General features: G+C 45.8%; 4 non-coding genes and 35 pseudogenes across 4 annotated transcripts; all 39 read left to right on the top strand.

Annotated features, from left to right (window-relative positions):
* The first annotated feature begins 2,839 nt into the window (after positions 1-2,839).
* Positions 2,840-2,958, top strand: LOC144187767 (5S ribosomal RNA; annotated as a pseudogene).
* Positions 2,959-3,014: 56 nt separating this feature from the next.
* Positions 3,015-3,133, top strand: LOC144187931 (5S ribosomal RNA). Its single transcript, XR_013324919.1, has one exon. It is a non-coding gene; the product is annotated as a 5S ribosomal RNA (ribosomal RNA).
* A 56-nt stretch (positions 3,134-3,189) lies between these two features.
* Positions 3,190-3,308, top strand: LOC144183448 (5S ribosomal RNA; annotated as a pseudogene).
* Positions 3,309-3,364: 56 nt separating this feature from the next.
* On the top strand, positions 3,365-3,483 carry LOC144184706 (5S ribosomal RNA; annotated as a pseudogene).
* Positions 3,484-3,539: 56 nt separating this feature from the next.
* Positions 3,540-3,658, top strand: LOC144189248 (5S ribosomal RNA; annotated as a pseudogene).
* Positions 3,659-3,714: 56 nt separating this feature from the next.
* LOC144188960 (5S ribosomal RNA) lies at positions 3,715-3,833 on the top strand (annotated as a pseudogene).
* Positions 3,834-3,889: 56 nt separating this feature from the next.
* On the top strand, positions 3,890-4,008 carry LOC144183434 (5S ribosomal RNA; annotated as a pseudogene).
* Positions 4,009-7,434: 3,426 nt separating this feature from the next.
* On the top strand, positions 7,435-7,553 carry LOC144187766 (5S ribosomal RNA; annotated as a pseudogene).
* Positions 7,554-7,609: 56 nt separating this feature from the next.
* On the top strand, positions 7,610-7,728 carry LOC144187812 (5S ribosomal RNA). Its single transcript, XR_013324904.1, has one exon. It is a non-coding gene; the product is annotated as a 5S ribosomal RNA (ribosomal RNA).
* Positions 7,729-7,784: 56 nt separating this feature from the next.
* Positions 7,785-7,903, top strand: LOC144185883 (5S ribosomal RNA; annotated as a pseudogene).
* A 56-nt stretch (positions 7,904-7,959) lies between these two features.
* On the top strand, positions 7,960-8,078 carry LOC144187863 (5S ribosomal RNA; annotated as a pseudogene).
* A 56-nt stretch (positions 8,079-8,134) lies between these two features.
* On the top strand, positions 8,135-8,253 carry LOC144189246 (5S ribosomal RNA; annotated as a pseudogene).
* Positions 8,254-8,309: 56 nt separating this feature from the next.
* On the top strand, positions 8,310-8,428 carry LOC144188959 (5S ribosomal RNA; annotated as a pseudogene).
* Positions 8,429-8,484: 56 nt separating this feature from the next.
* LOC144183422 (5S ribosomal RNA) lies at positions 8,485-8,603 on the top strand (annotated as a pseudogene).
* Positions 8,604-12,029: 3,426 nt separating this feature from the next.
* On the top strand, positions 12,030-12,148 carry LOC144187765 (5S ribosomal RNA; annotated as a pseudogene).
* A 56-nt stretch (positions 12,149-12,204) lies between these two features.
* Positions 12,205-12,323, top strand: LOC144187694 (5S ribosomal RNA). Its single transcript, XR_013324888.1, has one exon. It is a non-coding gene; the product is annotated as a 5S ribosomal RNA (ribosomal RNA).
* A 56-nt stretch (positions 12,324-12,379) lies between these two features.
* On the top strand, positions 12,380-12,498 carry LOC144185882 (5S ribosomal RNA; annotated as a pseudogene).
* Positions 12,499-12,554: 56 nt separating this feature from the next.
* LOC144187862 (5S ribosomal RNA) lies at positions 12,555-12,673 on the top strand (annotated as a pseudogene).
* Positions 12,674-12,729: 56 nt separating this feature from the next.
* Positions 12,730-12,848, top strand: LOC144189245 (5S ribosomal RNA; annotated as a pseudogene).
* Positions 12,849-12,904: 56 nt separating this feature from the next.
* LOC144188958 (5S ribosomal RNA) lies at positions 12,905-13,023 on the top strand (annotated as a pseudogene).
* Positions 13,024-13,079: 56 nt separating this feature from the next.
* On the top strand, positions 13,080-13,198 carry LOC144183411 (5S ribosomal RNA; annotated as a pseudogene).
* Positions 13,199-16,625: 3,427 nt separating this feature from the next.
* On the top strand, positions 16,626-16,744 carry LOC144189458 (5S ribosomal RNA; annotated as a pseudogene).
* Positions 16,745-16,800: 56 nt separating this feature from the next.
* LOC144189244 (5S ribosomal RNA) lies at positions 16,801-16,919 on the top strand (annotated as a pseudogene).
* A 56-nt stretch (positions 16,920-16,975) lies between these two features.
* On the top strand, positions 16,976-17,094 carry LOC144188957 (5S ribosomal RNA; annotated as a pseudogene).
* Positions 17,095-17,150: 56 nt separating this feature from the next.
* Positions 17,151-17,269, top strand: LOC144183398 (5S ribosomal RNA; annotated as a pseudogene).
* A 3,424-nt stretch (positions 17,270-20,693) lies between these two features.
* Positions 20,694-20,812, top strand: LOC144187764 (5S ribosomal RNA; annotated as a pseudogene).
* A 56-nt stretch (positions 20,813-20,868) lies between these two features.
* LOC144189568 (5S ribosomal RNA) lies at positions 20,869-20,987 on the top strand. The gene has a single exon (XR_013324960.1). It is a non-coding gene; the product is annotated as a 5S ribosomal RNA (ribosomal RNA).
* A 56-nt stretch (positions 20,988-21,043) lies between these two features.
* LOC144183446 (5S ribosomal RNA) lies at positions 21,044-21,162 on the top strand (annotated as a pseudogene).
* A 56-nt stretch (positions 21,163-21,218) lies between these two features.
* Positions 21,219-21,337, top strand: LOC144188874 (5S ribosomal RNA; annotated as a pseudogene).
* Positions 21,338-21,393: 56 nt separating this feature from the next.
* On the top strand, positions 21,394-21,512 carry LOC144189243 (5S ribosomal RNA; annotated as a pseudogene).
* Positions 21,513-21,568: 56 nt separating this feature from the next.
* Positions 21,569-21,687, top strand: LOC144188255 (5S ribosomal RNA; annotated as a pseudogene).
* A 56-nt stretch (positions 21,688-21,743) lies between these two features.
* LOC144183387 (5S ribosomal RNA) lies at positions 21,744-21,862 on the top strand (annotated as a pseudogene).
* Positions 21,863-25,289: 3,427 nt separating this feature from the next.
* LOC144182648 (5S ribosomal RNA) lies at positions 25,290-25,418 on the top strand (annotated as a pseudogene).
* A 56-nt stretch (positions 25,419-25,474) lies between these two features.
* LOC144189419 (5S ribosomal RNA) lies at positions 25,475-25,593 on the top strand (annotated as a pseudogene).
* A 56-nt stretch (positions 25,594-25,649) lies between these two features.
* LOC144188554 (5S ribosomal RNA) lies at positions 25,650-25,768 on the top strand (annotated as a pseudogene).
* Positions 25,769-25,824: 56 nt separating this feature from the next.
* Positions 25,825-25,943, top strand: LOC144189330 (5S ribosomal RNA; annotated as a pseudogene).
* Positions 25,944-25,999: 56 nt separating this feature from the next.
* LOC144190181 (5S ribosomal RNA) lies at positions 26,000-26,118 on the top strand (annotated as a pseudogene).
* Positions 26,119-26,174: 56 nt separating this feature from the next.
* Positions 26,175-26,293, top strand: LOC144183762 (5S ribosomal RNA; annotated as a pseudogene).
* A 56-nt stretch (positions 26,294-26,349) lies between these two features.
* Positions 26,350-26,468, top strand: LOC144188932 (5S ribosomal RNA; annotated as a pseudogene).
* The last annotated feature ends 12 nt before the right edge of the window (positions 26,469-26,480 follow it).

Raw genomic sequence — 26,480 nt, 5'->3', positions numbered from 1 at the left:
AACCATTATGGACCCAGCGGAGCGCCACCCACGCTCGCGCCGACGCACTCGGCGACGCAAACCATCCACCTCGAAGACACCGGACTGCTTGGAATGTATAAGAAACCCCTCAGAATCGTTTAGGAATTTTGTAATGGACACACCGTGGTGCGGGGCTCTCAGGCACATCATTTCTAGAGATGAGCCACAGCTGGTAGAAGAGTTAGAGCCGCAGCGTACTCATACGCCCCACCACTGCTATGCACGTCGCCCTGGGAAGCCTTTACCGTTTCATCATGATGCCCAGGTGCGTACAACCACCAGAGAGCGCCCAAGTTATCTTATGCCTATGCCCAGAGGAATTGATTCACCATGGAGGGAGCCAGAAGATTCTGGTGAGGAGGACACCCGTTGAGGAAGTTCCCCACGGCCAGCAGCGTGGCCAGGATCTTCTTGAAGGTCCGGTTGCCGGCCAGCTGCTCCATGCCCAACTTCAGGTCAAACAGGGGCTCGGCGATCTCCTGCTCGAGTGCCTCATAGTTGAGTTTGAAAGACCACAGCTGCAGGCGGGGGGTCAAGGCGCTGACGGAAGCCAGGCCCGAGAGGAATTCCTCGGCCGTCCCCAGGGGAACGTCGGGATTGGCCGAGCGAGCCTCGCGGATCTTCTGCTTCTCCTCCTCTGTGGGCGTCATGCTCAGGATCTTCTCCACACCCTCCTTGTTGATGGCAAAGTCGTCAAAGTTGAGGATGGCGCTCTTGATGACGTGAACGGCGGGCAGGACCGTCATCCCGATGTTGATGGCGGTGCTCCGCTTGGAGTCCAGAACCAGGATCTCGGACTTTTTGCTCTCTGGCGCTTTCTTGGCCCATGGCGTCTCTTTGGCCCTGGACTCAAAGAGGTGCTCCAGCTTCCCCATGTCCACTTGGACCTTGTCCAGTGACGCCAAAAATAATCTAATCACGTAATTAGTGACAGCTGATAGTTATCGTGACGTCATGCCAGGAAAGGCAATCCAACCTCTCCTGACAAGAGCATCAAATAAAGACAATCTGTCGGTCTTTCGGGAACAGATTTTCTTGAAAAATAACCCTTTCGCTATGATTTCTAGAATTTTACTGACATAATGCAAGTGCATTCGCAGCTAGCCCTCAGAGATAAAATGAGTTGGATTTCCATCTCCAACAATACCAGCCGATATGTTATTTGAGGTTCTTGATCTGAATGAATTAAATGACCTCCGGTATGCAGTACAACTGTAGAGCAATTACTTTAAATTATGTTCATTCTTTTGTCCCCCGCCTGGTGCCCGTAGATAGCTGGGATAGGCCTTAGCACCCCCCGTGACCCTTGTGAGGATAAGCGGTTGAGAGAATGAATGAATGAAAGAATACTAAACAATGTCTTTCACATGACGATCATTTATACTAAACAATTACTATTAGTTTAAGCATGTGAAACTATGATAAAATATGATTTGGATTTTACAGCATGTTTTCGTAACCTGTTTTATGTTTATTTATATAAACAATAGACACCTTGTAAAGCATTGCTGTTGCTTCACATGTATTTCTTAGGGGCCTAACATTCAACCACATCTAAGCAGCAGTACTTGTAGACTTGCATTCTGTGAAGCGCAAAGTGTCCTTCTGTTCTAAAGAGACAGAACAGCAAGAAAAGGACTCTGTGCAACCTTCTTTACTCTGTAACAGCGGGATGATGCTTTTTGTGTAGAAAGGATGGAGTACAAAGTGTAAGCGAATGAGTGGAAAGTACTGCAGACAATGTATGACTGTTTTTTTCTATTTTTTTTCCGTGCAGTTGAGGAGTGTAGTTTGCAAGATCCAGCATGCCAGTACTATTGAATGCTGGGTATTTTGCTGAGCCTTCTTTAAAAATTACTTCTCTTATCATGTAAAAGTAGTGATATCTGAACAGACAGAAGAATAGTCAGTCATTTTCTTCTTAAAAAAATAAAAATAAAATACTTGTGGTTGCTAGAGTTATACAGTAAAAAAGGGGTGTGTGCATGTGGTGGTGGAGCAATATAATTTTAGTTTCAGTGAAATGAAAAATCTACAATAGTGTTCCAATAAATTGGTGGTTATTGAAGTGCTATACCAATTGAATGTAATTTCTGGTAAAATTCTGTAGCTCCAGTGTTTAACCATAAATCCTATGTGATTTTTTGTTTTACAGTATAAAATGTGAAAACACTTATAAATCCCATTTAAATTCAGTGAATTCATTTAGTTGTGCTGCCACTACAACATTGCACCCAATCAGTTAGTCTTTAATTGAATCTGATTACCAGTCGATTTGAATTGAATGACTTGACCCCGCTGAGATATTTTCTCTAAAAGAATAATGGAGTTGCTTATTTGACTATTTAGTATTGTTATTTTGTTATCTTTTTGCATTTGGTGCTTTTTTTAAACATCTACTACTTTACATTATAATTGCTTGATCTGAGGTAGTTGGGTTGTAAAGGTTTAAATCAAAATTCAAAGTACGGTAATACACATATATACACACACGATGCAACAGATGTGCAGTCCATTTGCAGCGTCCAGAAGTAAAACATGTGAAAATTGAGTGTATAGAGTGCAAAAAGTCTTACTGCAATCAAGCTGACTTTACTCCTTTGTTATTATTGCTGACTCAAAGACAAATACCAATTTGGCCTGAAATGCACAAAAGTAAAACATAGCTGTATATATTCCTGCCTTTTCCCCCCTCTTTTATAACCTGAATATTCCAACTGACTTTGAATAATGTCAAATCCCAATTGATTTGGGTAGCAGGTGTAGAAGGTCGAATTAATACTTTAGCTCATGGGTGTCCATCTGCAAGAGCAGTACCGCTCACGGCCATACCACCCTGAAAAGGCCTGATCTCGTCCGATCTCGGAAGCCAAGCATGGTTCGGCCTGGTTAGTACCTGATTGGGAGACCGCTTGGGAATACCAGGTGCTGTGAGCATCATACCCCGCATCTTTTTCGACATTTCATGGGTGTCCATCTGCTAGTGCAGTACCGCTCACGGCCATACCACCCTGAAAAGGCCCGATCTCGTCCGATCTCGGAAGCCAAGCATGGTTGGGCCTGGTTAGTAGCTGGTTGGGAGACCGCTTGGGAATACCAGGTGCTGTGAGCATCATACCCCGCATCTTTTTCGACATTTCATGGGTGTCCATCTGCAAAAGCAGTACCGCTCACGGCCATACCACCCTGAAAAGGCCCGATCTCGCCCGATCTCGGAAGCCAAGCATGGTTAGACTTGTTTAGTACCAGATTGGGAGACCGCTTGGGAATACCAGGTGCTGTGAGAACCATGCCCCGCATCTTTTTCGACATTTCATGGGTGTCCATCTGCTAGTGCAGTACCGTTCACGGCCATACCACCCTGAAAAGGCCCGATCTCGTCCGATCTCGGAAGCCAAGCATGGTTCGGCCTGGTTAGTACCTGATTGGGAGACCGCTTGGGAATACCAGGTGCTGTGAGCATCATACCCCGCATCTTTTTCGACATTTCATGGGTGTCCATCTGCAAGAGCAGTACCGCTCACGGCCATACCACCCTGAAAAGGCCCGATCTCCTCCGATCTCGGAAGCCAAGCATGGTTCGGCCTGTTTAGTACCTGATTGGGAGACCGCTTGGGAATACCAGGTGCTGTGAGCAGCATACCCCGCATCTTTTTCGACATTTCATGGGTGTCCATCTGCAAAAGCAGTACCGCTCACGGCCATACCACCCTGAAAAGGCCCGATCTCGTCCGATCTCGGAAGCCAAGCATGGTTCGGCCTGGTTAGTACCTGATTGGGAGACCGCTTGGGAATACCAGGTGCAGTGAGCATCATACCCCGCATCTTTTTCGACATTTCATGGGTGTCCATCTGCAGGAGCAGTACCGCTCACGGCCATACCACCCTGAAAAGGCCCGATCTCGTTCGATCTCGGAAGCCAAGCATGGTACGGCCTGGTTAGTACCTGATTGGGAGACCGCTTGGGAATACCAGGTGCTGTGAGCATCATACCCCGCATCTTTTTCGACATTTCATGGGTGATCTATCTGAAATCCAGATCAAATTCTGGATTTCAGATAGATCAGTTGTCATCATGCACCTTTTACCAAGACTGGACCTATAGTAGGACTTAGATGGAGAGCTATCTTAAAAAGAACATGTCCTCATTACTTGGGGGAGAAACAAAGGATCCAAAATCACTCAGAGCTGTCAGGAGTGGTTGGATTGCCTTTCCTGGCATGACGTCACGATAACTATCAGCTGTCACTAATTACGTGATTAGATTATTTTTGGTATTTAAGCATTATGATTTTCTGTGGACGCGGTTGGATCGACTGGTTAAGTTCTGGTTTCGTTTCCTGTTAATCCTCGTAGTAATTGCTGTTTCCATTGACGCCACGCCGCATGTTCAGTTCGTTTGTAATGAGTGGTCAAGCCAAGTTGTTTAAGTTATGTTACCCCGTTTATTAAATCAACCAACAAGAGCTACAGATCTGCCTCACCTTTCCAATTACTTCGGCGACTCTGCATCTGGGTTCAACTTACCCTACGATCGCGTCGCACTACGCGGCGAAATCGTAACAGCACGATCCAACCATTATGGACCCAGCGGAGCGCCACCCACGCTCGCGCCGACGCACTCGGCGACGCAAACCATCCACCTCGAAGACACCGGACTGCTTGGAATGTATAAGAAACCCCTCAGAATCGTTTAGGAATTTTGTAATGGACACACCGTGGTGCGGGGCTCTCAGGCACATCATTTCTAGAGATGAGCCACAGCTGGTAGAAGAGTTAGAGCCGCAGCGTACTCATACGCCCCACCACTGCTATGCACGTCGCCCTGGGAAGCCTTTACCGTTTCATCATGATGCCCAGGTGCGTACAACCACCAGAGAGCGCCCAAGTTATCTTATGCCTATGCCCAGAGGAATTGATTCACCATGGAGGGAGCCAGAAGATTCTGGTGAGGAGGACACCCGTTGAGGAAGTTCCCCACGGCCAGCAGCGTGGCCAGGATCTTCTTGAAGGTCCGGTTGCCGGCCAGCTGCTCCATGCCCAACTTCAGGTCAAACAGGGGCTCGGCGATCTCCTGCTCGAGTGCCTCATAGTTGAGTTTGAAAGACCACAGCTGCAGGCGGGGGGTCAAGGCGCTGACGGAAGCCAGGCCCGAGAGGAATTCCTCGGCCGTCCCCAGGGGAACGTCGGGATTGGCCGAGCGAGCCTCGCGGATCTTCTGCTTCTCCTCCTCTGTGGGCGTCATGCTCAGGATCTTCTCCACACCCTCCTTGTTGATGGCAAAGTCGTCAAAGTTGAGGATGGCGCTCTTGATGACGTGAACGGCGGGCAGGACCGTCATCCCGATGTTGATGGCGGTGCTCCGCTTGGAGTCCAGAACCAGGATCTCGGACTTTTTGCTCTCTGGCGCTTTCTTGGCCCATGGCGTCTCTTTGGCCCTGGACTCAAAGAGGTGCTCCAGCTTCCCCATGTCCACTTGGACCTTGTCCAGTGACGCCAAAAATAATCTAATCACGTAATTAGTGACAGCTGATAGTTATCGTGACGTCATGCCAGGAAAGGCAATCCAACCTCTCCTGACAAGAGCATCAAATAAAGACAATTTGTCGGTCTTTCGGGAACAGATTTTCTTGAAAAATAACCCTTTCGCTATGATTTCTAGAATTTTACTGACATAATGCAAGTGCATTCGCAGCTAGCCCTCAGAGATAAAATGAGTTGGATTTCCATCTCCAACAATACCAGCCGATATGTTATTTGAGGTTCTTGATCTGAATGAATTAAATGACCTCCGGTATGCAGTACAACTGTAGAGCAATTACTTTAAATTATGTTCATTCTTTTGTCCCCCGCCTGGTGCCCGTAGATAGCTGGGATAGGCCTTAGCACCCCCCGTGACCCTTGTGAGGATAAGCGGTTGAGAGAATGAATGAATGAAAGAATACTAAACAATGTCTTTCACATGACGATCATTTATACTAAACAATTACTATTAGTTTAAGCATGTGAAACTATGATAAAATATGATTTGGATTTTACAGCATGTTTTCGTAACCTGTTTTATGTTTATTTATATAAACAATAGACACCTTGTAAAGCATTGCTGTTGCTTCACATGTATTTCTTAGGGGCCTAACATTCAACCACATCTAAGCAGCAGTACTTGTAGACTTGCATTCTGTGAAGCGCAAAGTGTCCTTCTGTTCTAAAGAGACAGAACAGCAAGAAAAGGACTCTGTGCAACCTTCTTTACTCTGTAACAGCGGGATGATGCTTTTTGTGTAGAAAGGATGGAGTACAAAGTGTAAGCGAATGAGTGGAAAGTACTGCAGACAATGTATGACTGTTTTTTTCTATTTTTTTTCCGTGCAGTTGAGGAGTGTAGTTTGCAAGATCCAGCATGCCAGTACTATTGAATGCTGGGTATTTTGCTGAGCCTTCTTTAAAAATTACTTCTCTTATCATGTAAAAGTAGTGATATCTGAACAGACAGAAGAATAGTCAGTCATTTTCTTCTTAAAAAAATAAAAATAAAATACTTGTGGTTGCTAGAGTTATACAGTAAAAAAGGGGTGTGTGCATGTGGTGGTGGAGCAATATAATTTTAGTTTCAGTGAAATGAAAAATCTACAATAGTGTTCCAATAAATTGGTGGTTATTGAAGTGCTATACCAATTGAATGTAATTTCTGGTAAAATTCTGTAGCTCCAGTGTTTAACCATAAATCCTATGTGATTTTTTGTTTTACAGTATAAAATGTGAAAACACTTATAAATCCCATTTAAATTCAGTGAATTCATTTAGTTGTGCTGCCACTACAACATTGCACCCAATCAGTTAGTCTTTAATTGAATCTGATTACCAGTCGATTTGAATTGAATGACTTGACCCCGCTGAGATATTTTCTCTAAAAGAATAATGGAGTTGCTTATTTGACTATTTAGTATTGTTATTTTGTTATCTTTTTGCATTTGGTGCTTTTTTTAAACATCTACTACTTTACATTATAATTGCTTGATCTGAGGTAGTTGGGTTGTAAAGGTTTAAATCAAAATTCAAAGTACGGTAATACACATATATACACACACGATGCAACAGATGTGCAGTCCATTTGCAGCGTCCAGAAGTAAAACATGTGAAAATTGAGTGTATAGAGTGCAAAAAGTCTTACTGCAATCAAGCTGACTTTACTCCTTTGTTATTATTGCTGACTCAAAGACAAATACCAATTTGGCCTGAAATGCACAAAAGTAAAACATAGCTGTATATATTCCTGCCTTTTCCCCCCTCTTTTATAACCTGAATATTCCAACTGACTTTGAATAATGTCAAATCCCAATTGATTTGGGTAGCAGGTGTAGAAGGTCGAATTAATACTTTAGCTCATGGGTGTCCATCTGCAAGAGCAGTACCGCTCACGGCCATACCACCCTGAAAAGGCCTGATCTCGTCCGATCTCGGAAGCCAAGCATGGTTCGGCCTGGTTAGTACCTGATTGGGAGACCGCTTGGGAATACCAGGTGCTGTGAGCATCATACCCCGCATCTTTTTCGACATTTCATGGGTGTCCATCTGCTAGTGCAGTACCGCTCACGGCCATACCACCCTGAAAAGGCCCGATCTCGTCCGATCTCGGAAGCCAAGCATGGTTGGGCCTGGTTAGTAGCTGGTTGGGAGACCGCTTGGGAATACCAGGTGCTGTGAGCATCATACCCTGCATCTTTTTCGACATTTCATGGGTGTCCATCTGCAAAAGCAGTACCGCTCACGGCCATACCACCCTGAAAAGGCCCGATCTCGCCCGATCTCAGAAGCCAAGCATGGTTAGACTTGTTTAGTACCAGATTGGGAGACCGCTTGGGAATACCAGGTGCTGTGAGAACCATGCCCCGCATCTTTTTCGACATTTCATGGGTGTCCATCTGCTAGTGCAGTACCGTTCACGGCCATACCACCCTGAAAAGGCCCGATCTCGTCCGATCTCGGAAGCCAAGCATGGTTCGGCCTGGTTAGTACCTAATTGGGAGACCGCTTGGGAATACCAGGTGCTGTGAGCATCATACCCCGCATCTTTTTCGACATTTCATGGGTGTCCATCTGCAAGAGCAGTACCGCTCACGGCCATACCACCCTGAAAAGGCCCGATCTCCTCCGATCTCGGAAGCCAAGCATGGTTCGGCCTGTTTAGTACCTGATTGGGAGACCGCTTGGGAATACCAGGTGCTGTGAGCAGCATACCCCGCATCTTTTTCGACATTTCATGGGTGTCCATCTGCAAAAGCAGTACGGCTCACGGCCATACCACCCTGAAAAGGCCCGATCTCGTCCGATCTCGGAAGCCAAGCATGGTTCGGCCTGGTTAGTACCTGATTGGGAGACCGCTTGGGAATACCAGGTGCAGTGAGCATCATACCCCGCATCTTTTTCGACATTTCATGGGTGTCCATCTGCAGGAGCAGTACCGCTCACGGCCATACCACCCTGAAAAGGCCCGATCTCGTTCGATCTCGGAAGCCAAGCATGGTACGGCCTGGTTAGTACCTGATTGGGAGACCGCTTGGGAATACCAGGTGCTGTGAGCATCATACCCTGCATCTTTTTCGACATTTCATGGGTGATCTATCTGAAATCCAGATCAAATTCTGGATTTCAGATAGATCAGTTGTCATCATGCACCTTTTACCAAGACTGGACCTATAGTAGGACTTAGATGGAGAGCTATCTTAAAAAGAACATGTCCTCATTACTTGGGGGAGAAACAAAGGATCCAAAATCACTCAGAGCTGTCAGGAGTGGTTGGATTGCCTTTCCTGGCATGACGTCACGATAACTATCAGCTGTCACTAATTACGTGATTAGATTATTTTTGGTATTTAAGCATTATGATTTTCTGTGGACGCGGTTGGATCGACTGGTTAAGTTCTGGTTTCGTTTCCTGTTAATCCTCGTAGTAATTGCTGTTTCCATTGACGCCACGCCGCATGTTCAGTTCGTTTGTAATGAGTGGTCAAGCCAAGTTGTTTAAGTTATGTTACCCCGTTTATTAAATCAACCAACAAGAGCTACAGATCTGCCTCACCTTTCCAATTACTTCGGCGACTCTGCATCTGGGTTCAACTTACCCTACGATCGCGTCGCACTACGCGGCGAAATCGTAACAGCACGATCCAACCATTATGGACCCAGCGGAGCGCCACCCACGCTCGCGCCGACGCACTCGGCGACGCAAACCATCCACCTCGAAGACACCGGACTGCTTGGAATGTATAAGAAACCCCTCAGAATCGTTTAGGAATTTTGTAATGGACACACCGTGGTGCGGGGCTCTCAGGCACATCATTTCTAGAGATGAGCCACAGCTGGTAGAAGAGTTAGAGCCGCAGCGTACTCATACGCCCCACCACTGCTATGCACGTCGCCCTGGGAAGCCTTTACCGTTTCATCATGATGCCCAGGTGCGTACAACCACCAGAGAGCGCCCAAGTTATCTTATGCCTATGCCCAGAGGAATTGATTCACCATGGAGGGAGCCAGAAGATTCTGGTGAGGAGGACACCCGTTGAGGAAGTTCCCCACGGCCAGCAGCGTGGCCAGGATCTTCTTGAAGGTCCGGTTGCCGGCCAGCTGCTCCATGCCCAACTTCAGGTCAAACAGGGGCTCGGCGATCTCCTGCTCGAGTGCCTCATAGTTGAGTTTGAAAGACCACAGCTGCAGGCGGGGGGTCAAGGCGCTGACGGAAGCCAGGCCCGAGAGGAATTCCTCGGCCGTCCCCAGGGGAACGTCGGGATTGGCCGAGCGAGCCTCGCGGATCTTCTGCTTCTCCTCCTCTGTGGGCGTCATGCTCAGGATCTTCTCCACACCCTCCTTGTTGATGGCAAAGTCGTCAAAGTTGAGGATGGCGCTCTTGATGACGTGAACGGCGGGCAGGACCGTCATCCCGATGTTGATGGCGGTGCTCCGCTTGGAGTCCAGAACCAGGATCTCGGACTTTTTGCTCTCTGGCGCTTTCTTGGCCCATGGCGTCTCTTTGGCCCTGGACTCAAAGAGGTGCTCCAGCTTCCCCATGTCCACTTGGACCTTGTCCAGTGACGCCAAAAATAATCTAATCACGTAATTAGTGACAGCTGATAGTTATCGTGACGTCATGCCAGGAAAGGCAATCCAACCTCTCCTGACAAGAGCATCAAATAAAGACAATTTGTCGGTCTTTCGGGAACAGATTTTCTTGAAAAATAACCCTTTCGCTATGATTTCTAGAATTTTACTGACATAATGCAAGTGCATTCGCAGCTAGCCCTCAGAGATAAAATGAGTTGGATTTCCATCTCCAACAATACCAGCCGATATGTTATTTGAGGTTCTTGATCTGAATGAATTAAATGACCTCCGGTATGCAGTACAACTGTAGAGCAATTACTTTAAATTATGTTCATTCTTTTGTCCCCCGCCTGGTGCCCGTAGATAGCTGGGATAGGCCTTAGCACCCCCCGTGACCCTTGTGAGGATAAGCGGTTGAGAGAATGAATGAATGAAAGAATACTAAACAATGTCTTTCACATGACGATCATTTATACTAAACAATTACTATTAGTTTAAGCATGTGAAACTATGATAAAATATGATTTGGATTTTACAGCATGTTTTCGTAACCTGTTTTATGTTTATTTATATAAACAATAGACACCTTGTAAAGCATTGCTGTTGCTTCACATGTATTTCTTAGGGGCCTAACATTCAACCACATCTAAGCAGCAGTACTTGTAGACTTGCATTCTGTGAAGCGCAAAGTGTCCTTCTGTTCTAAAGAGACAGAACAGCAAGAAAAGGACTCTGTGCAACCTTCTTTACTCTGTAACAGCGGGATGATGCTTTTTGTGTAGAAAGGATGGAGTACAAAGTGTAAGCGAATGAGTGGAAAGTACTGCAGACAATGTATGACTGTTTTTTTCTATTTTTTTTCCGTGCAGTTGAGGAGTGTAGTTTGCAAGATCCAGCATGCCAGTACTATTGAATGCTGGGTATTTTGCTGAGCCTTCTTTAAAAATTACTTCTCTTATCATGTAAAAGTAGTGATATCTGAACAGACAGAAGAATAGTCAGTCATTTTCTTCTTAAAAAAATAAAAATAAAATACTTGTGGTTGCTAGAGTTATACAGTAAAAAAGGGGTGTGTGCATGTGGTGGTGGAGCAATATAATTTTAGTTTCAGTGAAATGAAAAATCTACAATAGTGTTCCAATAAATTGGTGGTTATTGAAGTGCTATACCAATTGAATGTAATTTCTGGTAAAATTCTGTAGCTCCAGTGTTTAACCATAAATCCTATGTGATTTTTTGTTTTACAGTATAAAATGTGAAAACACTTATAAATCCCATTTAAATTCAGTGAATTCATTTAGTTGTGCTGCCACTACAACATTGCACCCAATCAGTTAGTCTTTAATTGAATCTGATTACCAGTCGATTTGAATTGAATGACTTGACCCCGCTGAGATATTTTCTCTAAAAGAATAATGGAGTTGCTTATTTGACTATTTAGTATTGTTATTTTGTTATCTTTTTGCATTTGGTGCTTTTTTTAAACATCTACTACTTTACATTATAATTGCTTGATCTGAGGTAGTTGGGTTGTAAAGGTTTAAATCAAAATTCAAAGTACGGTAATACACATATATACACACACGATGCAACAGATGTGCAGTCCATTTGCAGCGTCCAGAAGTAAAACATGTGAAAATTGAGTGTATAGAGTGCAAAAAGTCTTACTGCAATCAAGCTGACTTTACTCCTTTGTTATTATTGCTGACTCAAAGACAAATACCAATTTGGCCTGAAATGCACAAAAGTAAAACATAGCTGTATATATTCCTGCCTTTTCCCCCCTCTTTTATAACCTGAATATTCCAACTGACTTTGAATAATGTCAAATCCCAATTGATTTGGGTAGCAGGTGTAGAAGGTCGAATTAATACTTTAGCTCATGGGTGTCCATCTGCAAGAGCAGTACCGCTCACGGCCATACCACCCTGAAAAGGCCTGATCTCGTCCGATCTCGGAAGCCAAGCATGGTTCGGCCTGGTTAGTACCTGATTGGGAGACCGCTTGGGAATACCAGGTGCTGTGAGCATCATACCCCGCATCTTTTTCGACATTTCATGGGTGTCCATCTGCTAGTGCAGTACCGCTCACGGCCATACCACCCTGAAAAGGCCCGATCTCGTCCGATCTCGGAAGCCAAGCATGGTTGGGCCTGGTTAGTAGCTGGTTGGGAGACCGCTTGGGAATACCAGGTGCTGTGAGCATCATACCCTGCATCTTTTTCGACATTTCATGGGTGTCCATCTGCAAAAGCAGTACCGCTCACGGCCATACCACCCTGAAAAGGCCCGATCTCGCCCGATCTCAGAAGCCAAGCATGGTTAGACTTGTTTAGTACCAGATTGGGAGACCGCTTGGGAATACCAGGTGCTGTGAGAACCATGCCCCGCATCTTTTTCGACATTTCATGGGTGTCCATCTGCTAGTGCAGTACCGTTCACGGCCATACCACCCTGAAAAGGCCCGATCTCGTCCGATCTCGGAAGCCAAGCATGGTTCGGCCTGGTTAGTACCTAATTGGGAGACCGCTTGGGAATACCAGGTGCTGTGAGCATCATACCCCGCATCTTTTTCGACATTTCATGGGTGTCCATCTGCAAGAGCAGTACCGCTCACGGCCATACCACCCTGAAAAGGCCCGATCTCCTCCGATCTCGGAAGCCAAGCATGGTTCGGCCTGTTTAGTACCTGATTGGGAGACCGCTTGGGAATACCAGGTGCTGTGAGCAGCATACCCCGCATCTTTTTCGACATTTCATGGGTGTCCATCTGCAAAAGCAGTACGGCTCACGGCCATACCACCCTGAAAAGGCCCGATCTCGTCCGATCTCGGAAGCCAAGCATGGTTCGGCCTGGTTAGTACCTGATTGGGAGACCGCTTGGGAATACCAGGTGCAGTGAGCATCATACCCCGCATCTTTTTCGACATTTCATGGGTGTCCATCTGCAGGAGCAGTACCGCTCACGGCCATACCACCCTGAAAAGGCCCGATCTCGTTCGATCTCGGAAGCCAAGCATGGTACGGCCTGGTTAGTACCTGATTGGGAGACCGCTTGGGAATACCAGGTGCTGTGAGCATCATACCCCGCATCTTTTTCGACATTTCATGGGTGATCTATCTGAAATCCAGATCAAATTCTGGATTTCAGATAGATCAGTTGTCATCATGCACCTTTTACCAAGACTGGACCTATAGTAGGACTTAGATGGAGAGCTATCTTAAAAAGAACATGTCCTCATTACTTGGGGGAGAAACAAAGGATCCAAAATCACTCAGAGCTGTCAGGAGTGGTTGGATTGCCTTTCCTGGCATGACGTCACGATAACTATCAGCTGTCACTAATTACGTGATTAGATTATTTTTGGTATTTAAGCATTATGATTTTCTGTGGACGCGGTTGGATCGACTGGTTAAGTTCTGGTTTCGTTTCCTGTTAATCCTCGTAGTAATTGCTGTTTCCATTGACGCCACGCCGCATGTTCAGTTCGTTTGTAATGAGTGGTCAAGCCAAGTTGTTTAAGTTATGTTACCCCGTTTATTAAATCAACCAACAAGAGCTACAGATCTGCCTCACCTTTCCAATTACTTCGGCGACTCTGCATCTGGGTTCAACTTACCCTACGATCGCGTCGCACTACGCGGCGAAATCGTAACAGCACGATCCAACCATTATGGACCCAGCGGAGCGCCACCCACGCTCGCGCCGACGCACTCGGCGACGCAAACCATCCACCTCGAAGACACCGGACTGCTTGGAATGTATAAGAAACCCCTCAGAATCGTTTAGGAATTTTGTAATGGACACACCGTGGTGCGGGGCTCTCAGGCACATCATTTCTAGAGATGAGCCACAGCTGGTAGAAGAGTTAGAGCCGCAGCGTACTCATACGCCCCACCACTGCTATGCACGTCGCCCTGGGAAGCCTTTACCGTTTCATCATGATGCCCAGGTGCGTACAACCACCAGAGAGCGCCCAAGTTATCTTATGCCTATGCCCAGAGGAATTGATTCACCATGGAGGGAGCCTGAAGATTCTGGTGAGGAGGACACCCGTTGAGGAAGTTCCCCACGGCCAGCAGCGTGGCCAGGATCTTCTTGAAGGTCCGGTTGCCGGCCAGCTGCTCCATGCCCAACTTCAGGTCAAACAGGGGCTCGGCGATCTCCTGCTCGAGTGCCTCATAGTTGAGTTTGAAAGACCACAGCTGCAGGCGGGGGGTCAAGGCGCTGACGGAAGCCAGGCCCGAGAGGAATTCCTCGGCCGTCCCCAGGGGAACGTCGGGATTGGCCGAGCGAGCCTCGCGGATCTTCTGCTTCTCCTCCTCTGTGGGCGTCATGCTCAGGATCTTCTCCACACCCTCCTTGTTGATGGCAAAGTCGTCAAAGTTGAGGATGGCGCTCTTGATGACGTGAACGGCGGGCAGGACCGTCATCCCGATGTTGATGGCGGTGCTCCGCTTGGAGTCCAGAACCAGGATCTCGGACTTTTTGCTCTCCGGCGCTTTCTTGGCCCATGGCGTCTCTTTGGCCCTGGACTCAAAGAGGTGCTCCAGCTTCCCCATGTCCACTTGGACCTTGTCCAGTGACGCCAAAAATAATCTAATCACGTAATTAGTGACAGCTGATAGTTATCGTGACGTCATGCCAGGAAAGGCAATCCAACCTCTCCTGACAAGAGCATCAAATAAAGACAATTTGTCGGTCTTTCGGGAACAGATTTTCTTGAAAAATAACCCTTTCGCTATGATTTCTAGAATTTTACTGACATAATGCAAGTGCATTCGCAGCTAGCCCTCAGAGATAAAATGAGTTGGATTTCCATCTCCAACAATACCAGCCGATATGTTATTTGAGGTTCTTGATCTGAATGAATTAAATGACCTCCGGTATGCAGTACAACTGTAGAGCAATTACTTTAAATTATGTTCATTCTTTTGTCCCCCGCCTGGTGCCCGTAGATAGCTGGGATAGGCCTTAGCACCCCCCGTGACCCTTGTGAGGATAAGCGGTTGAGAGAATGAATGAATGAAAGAATACTAAACAATGTCTTTCACATGACGATCATTTATACTAAACAATTACTATTAGTTTAAGCATGTGAAACTATGATAAAATATGATTTGGATTTTACAGCATGTTTTCGTAACCTGTTTTATGTTTATTTATATAAACAATAGACACCTTGTAAAGCATTGCTGTTGCTTCACATGTATTTCTTAGGGGCCTAACATTCAACCACATCTAAGCAGCAGTACTTGTAGACTTGCATTCTGTGAAGCGCAAAGTGTCCTTCTGTTCTAAAGAGACAGAACAGCAAGAAAAGGACTCTGTGCAACCTTCTTTACTCTGTAACAGCGGGATGATGCTTTTTGTGTAGAAAGGATGGAGTACAAAGTGTAAGCGAAGGAGTGGAAAGTACTGCAGACAATGTATGACTGTTTTTTTCTATTTTTTTTCCGTGCAGTTGAGGAGTGTAGTTTGCAAGATCCAGCATGCCAGTACTATTGAATGCTGGGTATTTTGCTGAGCCTTCTTTAAAAATTACTTCTCTTATCATGTAAAAGTAGTGATATCTGAACAGACAGAAGAATAGTCAGTCATTTTCTTCTTAAAAAAATAAAAATAAAATACTTGTGGTTGCTAGAGTTATACAGTAAAAAAGGGGTGTGTGCATGTGGTGGTGGAGCAATATAATTTTAGTTTCAGTGAAATGAAAAATCTACAATAGTGTTCCAATAAATTGGTGGTTATTGAAGTGCTATACCAATTGAATGTAATTTCTGGTAAAATTCTGTAGCTCCAGTGTTTAACCATAAATCCTATGTGATTTTTTGTTTTACAGTATAAAATGTGAAAACACTTATAAATCCCATTTAAATTCAGTGAATTCATTTAGTTGTGCTGCCACTACAACATTGCACCCAATCAGTTAGTCTTTAATTGAATCTGATTACCAGTCGATTTGAATTGAATGACTTGACCCCGCTGAGATATTTTCTCTAAAAGAATAATGGAGTTGCTTATTTGACTATTTAGTATTGTTATTTTGTTATCTTTTTGCATTTGGTGCTTTTTTTAAACATCTACTACTTTACATTATAATTGCTTGATCTGAGGTAGTTGGGTTGTAAAGGTTTAAATCAAAATTCAAAGTACGGTAATACACATATATACACACGATGCAACAGATGTGCAGTCCATTTGCAGCGTCCAGAAGTAAAACAACATGTGAAAATTGAGTGTATAGAGTGCAAAAAGTCTTACTGCAATCAAGCTGACTTTACTCCTTTGTTATTATTGCTGACTCAAAGACAAATACCAATTTGGCCTGAAATGCACAAAAGTAAAACATAGCTGTATATATTCCTGCCTTTTCCCCCCTCTTTTATAACCTGAATATTCCAACTGACTTTGAATAATGTCAAATCCCAATTGATTTGGGTAGCAGGTGTAGAAGGTCGAATTAATACTTTAGCTCATGGGTGTCCATCTGCAAGAGCAGTACCGCTCACGGCCATACCACCCTGAAAAGGCCCGATCTCGTCCGATCTCGGAAGCCAAGCATGGTTCGGCCTGGTTAGTACCTGATTGGGAGACCGCTTGGGAATACCAGGTGCTGTGAGCATCATACCCCGCATCTTTTTCGACATTTCATGGGTGTCCATCTGCAAGAGCAGTACCGCTCACGGCCATACCACCCTGAAAAGGCCCGATCTCCTCCGATCTCGGAAGCCAAGCATGGTTCGGCCTGTTTAGTACCTGATTGGGAGACCGCTTGGGAATACCAGGTGCTGTGAGCAGCATACCCCGCATCTTTTTCGACATTTCATGGGTGTCCATCTGCAAAAGCAGCACCGCTCACGGCCATACCACCCTGAAAAGGCCCGATCTCGTCCGATCTCGGAAGCCAAGCATGGTTCGGCCTGGTTAGTACCTGATTGGGAGACCGCTTGGGAATACCAGGTGCAGTGAGCATCATACCCCGCATCTTTTTCGACATTTCATGGGTGTCCATCTGCAGGAGCAGTACCGCTCACGGCCATACCACCCTGAAAAGGCCCGATCTCGTTCGATCTCGGAAGCCAAGCATGGTACGGCCTGGTTAGTACCTGATTGGGAGACCGCTTGGGAATACCAGGTGCTGTGAGCATCATACCCCGCATCTTTTTCGACATTTCATGGGTGATCTATCTGAAATCCAGATCAAATTCTGGATTTCAAATAGATCAGTTGTCATCATGCACCTTTTACCAAGACTGGACCTATAGTAGGACTTAGATGGAGAGCTATCTTAAAAAGAACATGTCCTCATTACTTGGGGGAGAAACAAAGGATCCAAAATCACTCAGAGCTGTCAGGAGTGGTTGGATTGCCTTTCCTGGCATGACGTCACGATAACTATCAGCTGTCACTAATTACGTGATTAGATTATTTTTGGTATTTAAGCATTATGATTTTCTGTGGACGCGGTTGGATCGACTGGTTAAGTTCTGGTTTCGTTTCCTGTTAATCCTCGTAGTAATTGCTGTTTCCATTGACGCCACGCCGCATGTTCAGTTCGTTTGTAATGAGTGGTCAAGCCAAGTTGTTTAAGTTATGTTACCCCGTTTATTAAATCAACCAACAAGAGCTACAGATCTGCCTCACCTTTCCAATTACTTCGGCGACTCTGCATCTGGGTTCAACTTACCCTACGATCGCGTCGCACTACGCGGCGAAATCGTAACAGCACGATCCAACCATTATGGACCCAGCGGAGCGCCACCCACGCTCGCGCCGACGCACTCGGCGACGCAAACCATCCACCTCGAAGACACCGGACTGCTTGGAATGTATAAGAAACCCCTCAGAATCGTTTAGGAATTTTGTAATGGACACACCGTGGTGTGGGGCTCTCAGGCACATCATTTCTAGAGATGAGCCACAGCTGGTAGAAGAGTTAGAGCCGCAGCGTACTCATACGCCCCACCACTGCTATGCACGTCGCCCTGGGAAGCCTTTACCGTTTCATCATGATGCCCAGGTGCGTACAACCACCAGAGAGCGCCCAAGTTATCTTATGCCTATGCCCAGAGGAATTGATTCACCATGGAGGGAGCCTGAAGATTCTGGTGAGGAGGACACCCGTTGAGGAAGTTCCCCACGGCCAGCAGCGTGGCCAGGATCTTCTTGAAGGTCCGGTTGCCGGCCAGCTGCTCCATGCCCAACTTCAGGTCAAACAGGGGCTCGGCGATCTCCTGCTCGAGTGCCTCATAGTTGAGTTTGAAAGACCACAGCTGCAGGCGGGGGGTCAAGGCGCTGACGGAAGCCAGGCCCGAGAGGAATTCCTCGGCCGTCCCCAGGGGAACGTCGGGATTGGCCGAGCGAGCCTCGCGGATCTTCTGCTTCTCCTCCTCTGTGGGCGTCATGCTCAGGATCTTCTCCACACCCTCCTTGTTGATGGCAAAGTCGTCAAAGTTGAGGATGGCGCTCTTGATGACGTGAACGGCGGGCAGGACCGTCATCCCGATGTTGATGGCGGTGCTCCGCTTGGAGTCCAGAACCAGGATCTCGGACTTTTTGCTCTCTGGCGCTTTCTTGGCCCATGGCGTCTCTTTGGCCCTGGACTCAAAGAGGTGCTCCAGCTTCCCCATGTCCACTTGGACCTTGTCCAGTGACGCCAAAAATAATCTAATCACGTAATTAGTGACAGCTGATAGTTATCGTGACGTCATGCCAGGAAAGGCAATCCAACCTCTCCTGACAAGAGCATCAAATAAAGACAATTTGTCGGTCTTTCGGGAACAGATTTTCTTGAAAAATAACCCTTTCGCTATGATTTCTAGAATTTTACTGACATAATGCAAGTGCATTCGCAGCTAGCCCTCAGAGATAAAATGAGTTGGATTTCCATCTCCAACAATACCAGCCGATATGTTATTTGAGGTTCTTGATCTGAATGAATTAAATGACCTCCGGTATGCAGTACAACTGTAGAGCAATTACTTTAAATTATGTTCATTCTTTTGTCCCCCGCCTGGTGCCCGTAGATAGCTGGGATAGGCCTTAGCACCCCCCGTGACCCTTGTGAGGATAAGCGGTTGAGAGAATGAATGAATGAAAGAATACTAAACAATGTCTTTCACATGACGATCATTTATACTAAACAATTACTATTAATTTAAGCATGTGAAACTATGATAAAATATGATTTGGATTTTACAGCATGTTTTCGTAACCTGTTTTATGTTTATTTATATAAACAATAGACACCTTGTAAAGCATTGCTGTTGCTTCACATGTATTTCTTAGGGGCCTAACATTCAACCACATCTAAGCAGCAGTACTTGTAGACTTGCATTCTGTGAAGCGCAAAGTGTCCTTCTGTTCTAAAGAGACAGAACAGCAAGAAAAGGACTCTGTGCAACCTTCTTTACTCTGTAACAGCGGGATGATGCTTTTTGTGTAGAAAGGATGGAGTACAAAGTGTAAGCGAATGAGTGGAAAGTACTGCAGACAATGTATGACTGTTTTTTTCTATTTTTTTTCCGTGCAGTTGAGGAGTGTAGTTTGCAAGATCCAGCATGCCAGTACTATTGAATGCTGGGTATTTTGCTGAGCCTTCTTTAAAAATTACTTCTCTTATCATGTAAAAGTAGTGATATCTGAACAGACAGAAGAATAGTCAGTCATTTTCTTCTTAAAAAAATAAAAATAAAATACTTGTGGTTGCTAGAGTTATACAGTAAAAAAGGGGTGTGTGCATGTGGTGGTGGAGCAATATAATTTTAGTTTCAGTGAAATGAAAAATCTACAATAGTGTTCCAATAAATTGGTGGTTATTGAAGTGCTATACCAATTGAATGTAATTTCTGGTAAAATTCTGTAGCTCCAGTGTTTAACCATAAATCCTATGTGATTTTTTGTTTTACAGTATAAAATGTGAAAACACTTATAAATCCCATTTAAATTCAGTGAATTCATTTAGTTGTGCTGCCACTACAACATTGCACCCAATCAGTTAGTCTTTAATTGAATCTGATTACCAGTCGATTTGAATTGAATGACTTGACCCCGCTGAGATATTTTCTCTAAAAGAATAATGGAGTTGCTTATTTGACTATTTAGTATTGTTATTTTATCTTTTTGCTTTTGGTGCTTTTTTTAAACATCTACTACTTTACATTATAATTGCTTGATCTGAGGTAGTTGGGTTGTAAAGGTTTAAATCAAAATTCAAAGTACGGTAATACACATATATACACACGATGCAACAGATGTGCAGTCCATTTGCAGCGTCCAGAAGTAAAACAACATGTGAAAATTGAGTGTATAGAGTGCAAAAAGTCTTACTGCAATCAAGCTGACTTTACTCCTTTGTTATTATTGCTGACTCAAAGACAAATACCAATTTGGCCTGAAATGCACAAAAGTAAAACATAGCTGTATATATTCCTGCCTTTTCCCCCCTCTTTTATAACCTGAATATTCCAACTGACTTTGAATAATGTCAAATCCCAATTGATTTGGGTAGCAGGTGTAGAAGGTCGAATTAATACTTTAGCTCATGGGTGTCCATCTGCAAGAGCAGTACCGCTCACGGCCATACCACCCTGAAAAGGCCTGATCTCGTCCGATCTCGGAAGCCAAGCATGGTTCGGCCTGGTTAGTACCTGATTGGGAGACCGCTTGGGAATACCAGGTGCTGTGAGCATCATACCCCGCATCTTTTTCGACATTTCATGGGTGTCCATCTGCTAGTGCAGTACCGCTCACGGCCATACCACCCTGAAAAGGCCCGATCTCGTCCGATCTTGGAAGCCAAGCATGGTTGGGCCTGGTTAGTACCTGGTTGGGAGACCGCTTGGGAATACCAGGTGCTGTGAGCATCATACCCCGCATCTTTTTCGACATTTCATGGGTGTCCATCTGCAAAAGCAGTACTGCTCACGGCCATACCACCCTGAAAAGGCCCGATCTCGCCCGATCTCGGAAGCCAAGCATGGTTAGACTTGTTTAGTACCAGATTGGGAGACCGCTTGGGAATACCAGGTGCTGTGAGAACCATGCCCCGCATCTTTTTCGACATTTCATGGGTGTCCATCTGCTAGTGCAGTACCGTTCACGGCCATACCACCCTGAAAAGGCCCGATCCCGTCCGATCTCGGAAGCCAAGCATGGTTCGGCCTGGTTAGTACCTGATTGGGAGACCGCTTGGGAATACCAGGTGCTGTGAGCATCATACCCCGCATCTTTTTCGACATTTCATGGGTGTCCATCTGCAAGAGCAGTACCGCTCACGGCCATACCACCCTGAAAAGGCCCGATCTCCTCCGATCTCGGAAGCCAAGCATGGTTCGGCCTGTTTAGTACCTGATTGGGAGACCGCTTGGGAATACCAGGTGCTGTGAGCAGCATACCCCGCATCTTTTTCGACATTTCATGGGTGTCCATCTGCCAAAGCAGTACCGCTCACGGCCATACCACCCTGAAAAGGCCCGATCTCGTCCGATCTCGGAAGCCAAGCATGGTTCGGCCTGGTTAGTACTTGATTGGGAGACCGCTTGGGAATACCAGGTGCAGTGAGCATCATACCCCGCATCTTTTTCGACATTTCATGGGTGTCCATCTGCAGGAGCAGTACCGCTCACGGCCATACCACCCTGAAAAGGCCCGATCTCGTTCGATCTCGGAAGCCAAGCATGGTACGGCCTGGTTAGTACCTGATTGGGAGACCGCTTGGGAATACCAGGTGCTGTGAGCATCATACCCCGCATCTTTTTCGACATTTCATGGGTGATCTATCTGAAATCCAGATCAAATTCTGGATTTCAGATAGATCAGTTGTCATCATGCACCTTTTACCAAGACTGGACCTATAGTAGGACTTAGATGGAGAGCTATCTTAAAAAGAACATGTCCTCATTACTTGGGGGAGAAACAAAGGATCCAAAATCACTCAGAGCTGTCAGGAGTGGTTGGATTGCCTTTCCTGGCATGACGTCACGATAACTATCAGCTGTCACTAATTACGTGATTAGATTATTTTTGGTATTTAAGCATTATGATTTTCTGTGGACGCGGTTGGATCGACTGGTTAAGTTCTGGTTTCGTTTCCTGTTAATCCTCGTAGCAATTGCTGTTTCCATTGACGCCACGCCGCATGTTCAGTTCGTTTGTAATGAGTGGTCAAGCCAAGTTGTTTAAGTTATGTTACCCCGTTTATTAAATCAACCAACAAGAGCTACAGATCTGCCTCACCTTTCCAATTACTTCGGCGACTCTGCATCTGGGTTCAACTTACCCTACGATCGCGTCGCACTACGCGGCGAAATCGTAACAGCAAGATCCAACCATTATGGACCCAGCGGAGCGCCACCCACGCTCGCGCCGACGCACTCGGCGACGCAAACCATCCACCTCGAAGACACCGGACTGCTTGGAATGTATAAGAAACCCCTCAGAATCGTTTAGGAATTTTGTAATGGACACAACGTGGTGCGGGGCTCTCAGGCACATCATTTCTAGAGATGAGCCACAGCTGGTAGAAGAGTTAGAGCCGCAGCGTACTCATACGCCCCACCACTGCTATGCACGTCGCCCTGGGAAGCCTTTACCGTTTCATCATGATGCCCAGGTGCGTACAACCACCAGAGAGCGCCCAAGTTATCTTATGCCTATGCCCAGAGGAATTGATTCACCATGGAGGGAGCCTGAAGATTCTGGTGAGGAGGACACCCGTTGAGGAAGTTCCCCACGGCCAGCAGCGTGGCCAGGATCTTCTTGAAGGTCCGGTTGCCGGCCAGCTGCTCCATGCCCAACTTCAGGTCAAACAGGGGCTCGGCGATCTCCTGCTCGAGTGCCTCATAGTTGAGTTTGAAAGACCACAGCTGCAGGCGGGGGGTCAAGGCGCTGACGGAAGCCAGGCCCGAGAGGAATTCCTCGGCCGTCCCCAGGGGAACGTCGGGATTGGCCGAGCGAGCCTCGCGGATCTTCTGCTTCTCCTCCTCTGTGGGCGTCATGCTCAGGATCTTCTCCACACCCTCCTTGTTGATGGCAAAGTCGTCAAAGTTGAGGATGGCGCTCTTGATGACGTGAACGGCGGGCAGGACCGTCATCCCGATGTTGATGGCGGTGCTCCGCTTGGAGTCCAGAACCAGGATCTCGGACTTTTTGCTCTCTGGCGCTTTCTTGGCCCATGGCGTCTCTTTGGCCCTGGACTCAAAGAGGTGCTCCAGCTTCCCCATGTCCACTTGGACCTTGTCCAGTGACGCCAAAAATAATCTAATCACGTAATTAGTGACAGCTGATAGTTATCGTGACGTCATGCCAGGAAAGGCAATCCAACCTCTCCTGACAAGAGCATCAAATAAAGACAATTTGTCGGTCTTTCGGGAACAGATTTTCTTGAAAAATAACCCTTTCGCTATGATTTCTAGAATTTTACTGACATAATGCAAGTGCATTCGCAGCTAGCCCTCAGAGATAAAATGAGTTGGATTTCCATCTCCAACAATACCAGCCGATATGTTATTTGAGGTTCTTGATCTGAATGAATTAAATGACCTCCGGTATGCAGTACAACTGTAGAGCAATTACTTTAAATTATGTTCATTCTTTTGTCCCCCGCCTGGTGCCCGTAGATAGCTGGGATAGGCCTTAGCACCCCCCGTGACCCTTGTGAGGATAAGCGGTTGAGAGAATGAATGAATGAAAGAATACTAAACAATGTCTTTCACATGACGATCATTTATACTAAACAATTACTATTAGTTTAAGCATGTGAAACTATGATAAAATATGATTTGGATTTTACAGCATGTTTTCGTAACCTGTTTTATGTTTATTTATATAAACAATAGACACCTTGTAAAGCATTGCTGTTGCTTCACATGTATTTCTTAGGGGCCTAACATTCAACCACATCTAAGCAGCAGTACTTGTAGACTTGCATTCTGTGAAGCGCAAAGTGTCCTTCTGTTCTAAAGAGACAGAACAGCAAGAAAAGGACTCTGTGCAACCTTCTTTACTCTGTAACAGCGGGATGATGCTTTTTGTGTAGAAAGGATGGAGTACAAAGTGTAAGCGAATGAGTGGAAAGTACTGCAGACAATGTATGACTGTTTTTTTCTATTTTTTTTCCGTGCAGTTGAGGAGTGTAGTTTGCAAGATCCAGCATGCCAGTACTATTGAATGCTGGGTATTTTGCTGAGCCTTCTTTAAAAATTACTTCTCTTATCATGTAAAAGTAGTGATATCTGAACAGACAGAAGAATAGTCAGTCATTTTCTTCTTAAAAAAATAAAAATAAAATACTTGTGGTTGCTAGAGTTATACAGTAAAAAAGGGGTGTGTGCATGTGGTGGTGGAGCAATATAATTTTAGTTTCAGTGAAATGAAAAATCTACAATAGTGTTCCAATAAATTGGTGGTTATTGAAGTGCTATACCAATTGAATGTAATTTCTGGTAAAATTCTGTAGCTCCAGTGTTTAACCATAAATCCTATGTGATTTTTTGTTTTACAGTATAAAATGTGAAAACACTTATAAATCCCATTTAAATTCAGTGAATTCATTTAGTTGTGCTGCCACTACAACATTGCACCCAATCAGTTAGTCTTTAATTGAATCTGATTACCAGTCGATTTGAATTGAATGACTTGACCCCGCTGAGATATTTTCTCTAAAAGAATAATGGAGTTGCTTATTTGACTATTTAGTATTGTTATTTTGTTATCTTTTTGCATTTGGTGCTTTTTTTAAACATCTACTACTTTACATTATAATTGCTTGATCTGAGGTAGTTGGGTTGTAAAGGTTTAAATCAAAATTCAAACTACGGTAATACACATATATACACACGATGCAACAGATGTGTAGTCCATTTGCAGCGTCCAGAAGTAAAACAACATGTGAAAATTGAGTGTATAGAGTGCAAAAAGTCTTACTGCAATCAAGCTGACTTTACTCCTTTGTTATTATTGCTGACTCAAAGACAAATACCAATTTGGCCTGAAATGCACAAAAGTAAAACATAGCTGTATATATTCCTGCCTTTTCCCCCCTCTTTTATAACCTGAAGATTTCAACTGACTTTGAATAATGTCAAATCCCAATTGATTTGGGTAGCAGGTGTAGAAGGTCGAATTAATACTTTAGCTCATGGGTGTCCATCTGCAAGAGCAGTACCGCTCACGGCCATACCACCCTGATAAGGCCCGATCTCGCCCGATCTCGTCCGATCTCGGCAGCCAAGCATGGTTCGGCCTGGTTAGTACCTGATTGGGAGACCGCTTGGGAATACCAGGTGCTGTGAGCATCATACCCCGCATCTTTTTCGACATTTCATGGTAGTCCATCTGCTAATGCAGTACCGCTCACGGCCATACCACCCTGAAAAGGCCCGATCTCGTCCGATCTTGGAAGCCAAGCATGGTTCGGTCTGGTTAGTACCTGGTTGGGAGACCGCTTGGGAATACCAGGTGCTGTGAGCATCATACCCCGCATCTTTTTCGACATTTCATGGGTGTCCATCTGCTAGTGCAGTACCGCTCACGGCCATACCACCCTGAAAAGGACCGATCTCGTCCGATCTCGGAAGCCAAGCAAGGTTCGGCCTGGTTAGTACCTGATTGGGAGACCGCTTGGGAATACCAGGTGCTGTGAGCATCATACCCCGCATCTTTTTCGACATTTCATGGGTGTCCATCTGCAAGAGAACTACTGCTCACGGCCATACCACCCTGAAAAGGCCTGATCTCGTCCGATCTCGGAAGCCAAGCATGGTTTGGCCTGGTTAGTACCTGATTGGGAGACTGCTTGGGAATACCAGGTGCTGTGAGCATCATACCCCGCATCTTTTTCGACATTTCATGGGTGTCCATCTGCAAGAGCAATACCGCTCACGGCCATACCACCCTGAAAAGGCCCGATCTCGTCCGATCTAGGAAGCCAAGCATGGTTCGGCCTGGTTAGTACCTGATTGGGAGACCGCTTGGGAATACCAGGTGCTGTGAGCATCATACCCCGCATCTTTTTCGACATTTCATGGGTGTCCATCTGCTAGTGCAGTACCGCTCACGGCCATACCACCCTGAAAAGGCCCGATCTCGCCCGATCTCGGAAGCCAAGCATGGTTCGGCCTGTTTAGTACCTGATTGGGAGACCGCTTGGGAATACCAGGGGCTGTGTGCATCATACCCCGCATCTTTTTCGACATTTCATGGGTGTCCATCTGCTAGTGCAGTACCGCTCACGGCCATACCACCCTGAAAAGGCCCGATCTCGTCCGATCTCGGAAGCCAAGCAAGGTTCGGCCTGGTTAGTACCTGATTGGGAGACCGCTTGGGAATACCAGGTGCTGTGAGCATCATACCCCGCA

The sequence above is a fragment of the Stigmatopora nigra genome, unplaced genomic scaffold, assembly GCF_051989575.1.
Source record: "Stigmatopora nigra isolate UIUO_SnigA unplaced genomic scaffold, RoL_Snig_1.1 HiC_scaffold_24, whole genome shotgun sequence".
In the NCBI taxonomy this organism is placed as follows: domain Eukaryota; kingdom Metazoa; phylum Chordata; class Actinopteri; order Syngnathiformes; family Syngnathidae; genus Stigmatopora; species Stigmatopora nigra.
The sequence above is the reverse complement of the archived record's forward strand: the minus strand, read 5'-3'. Positions and strand labels throughout refer to the sequence as shown.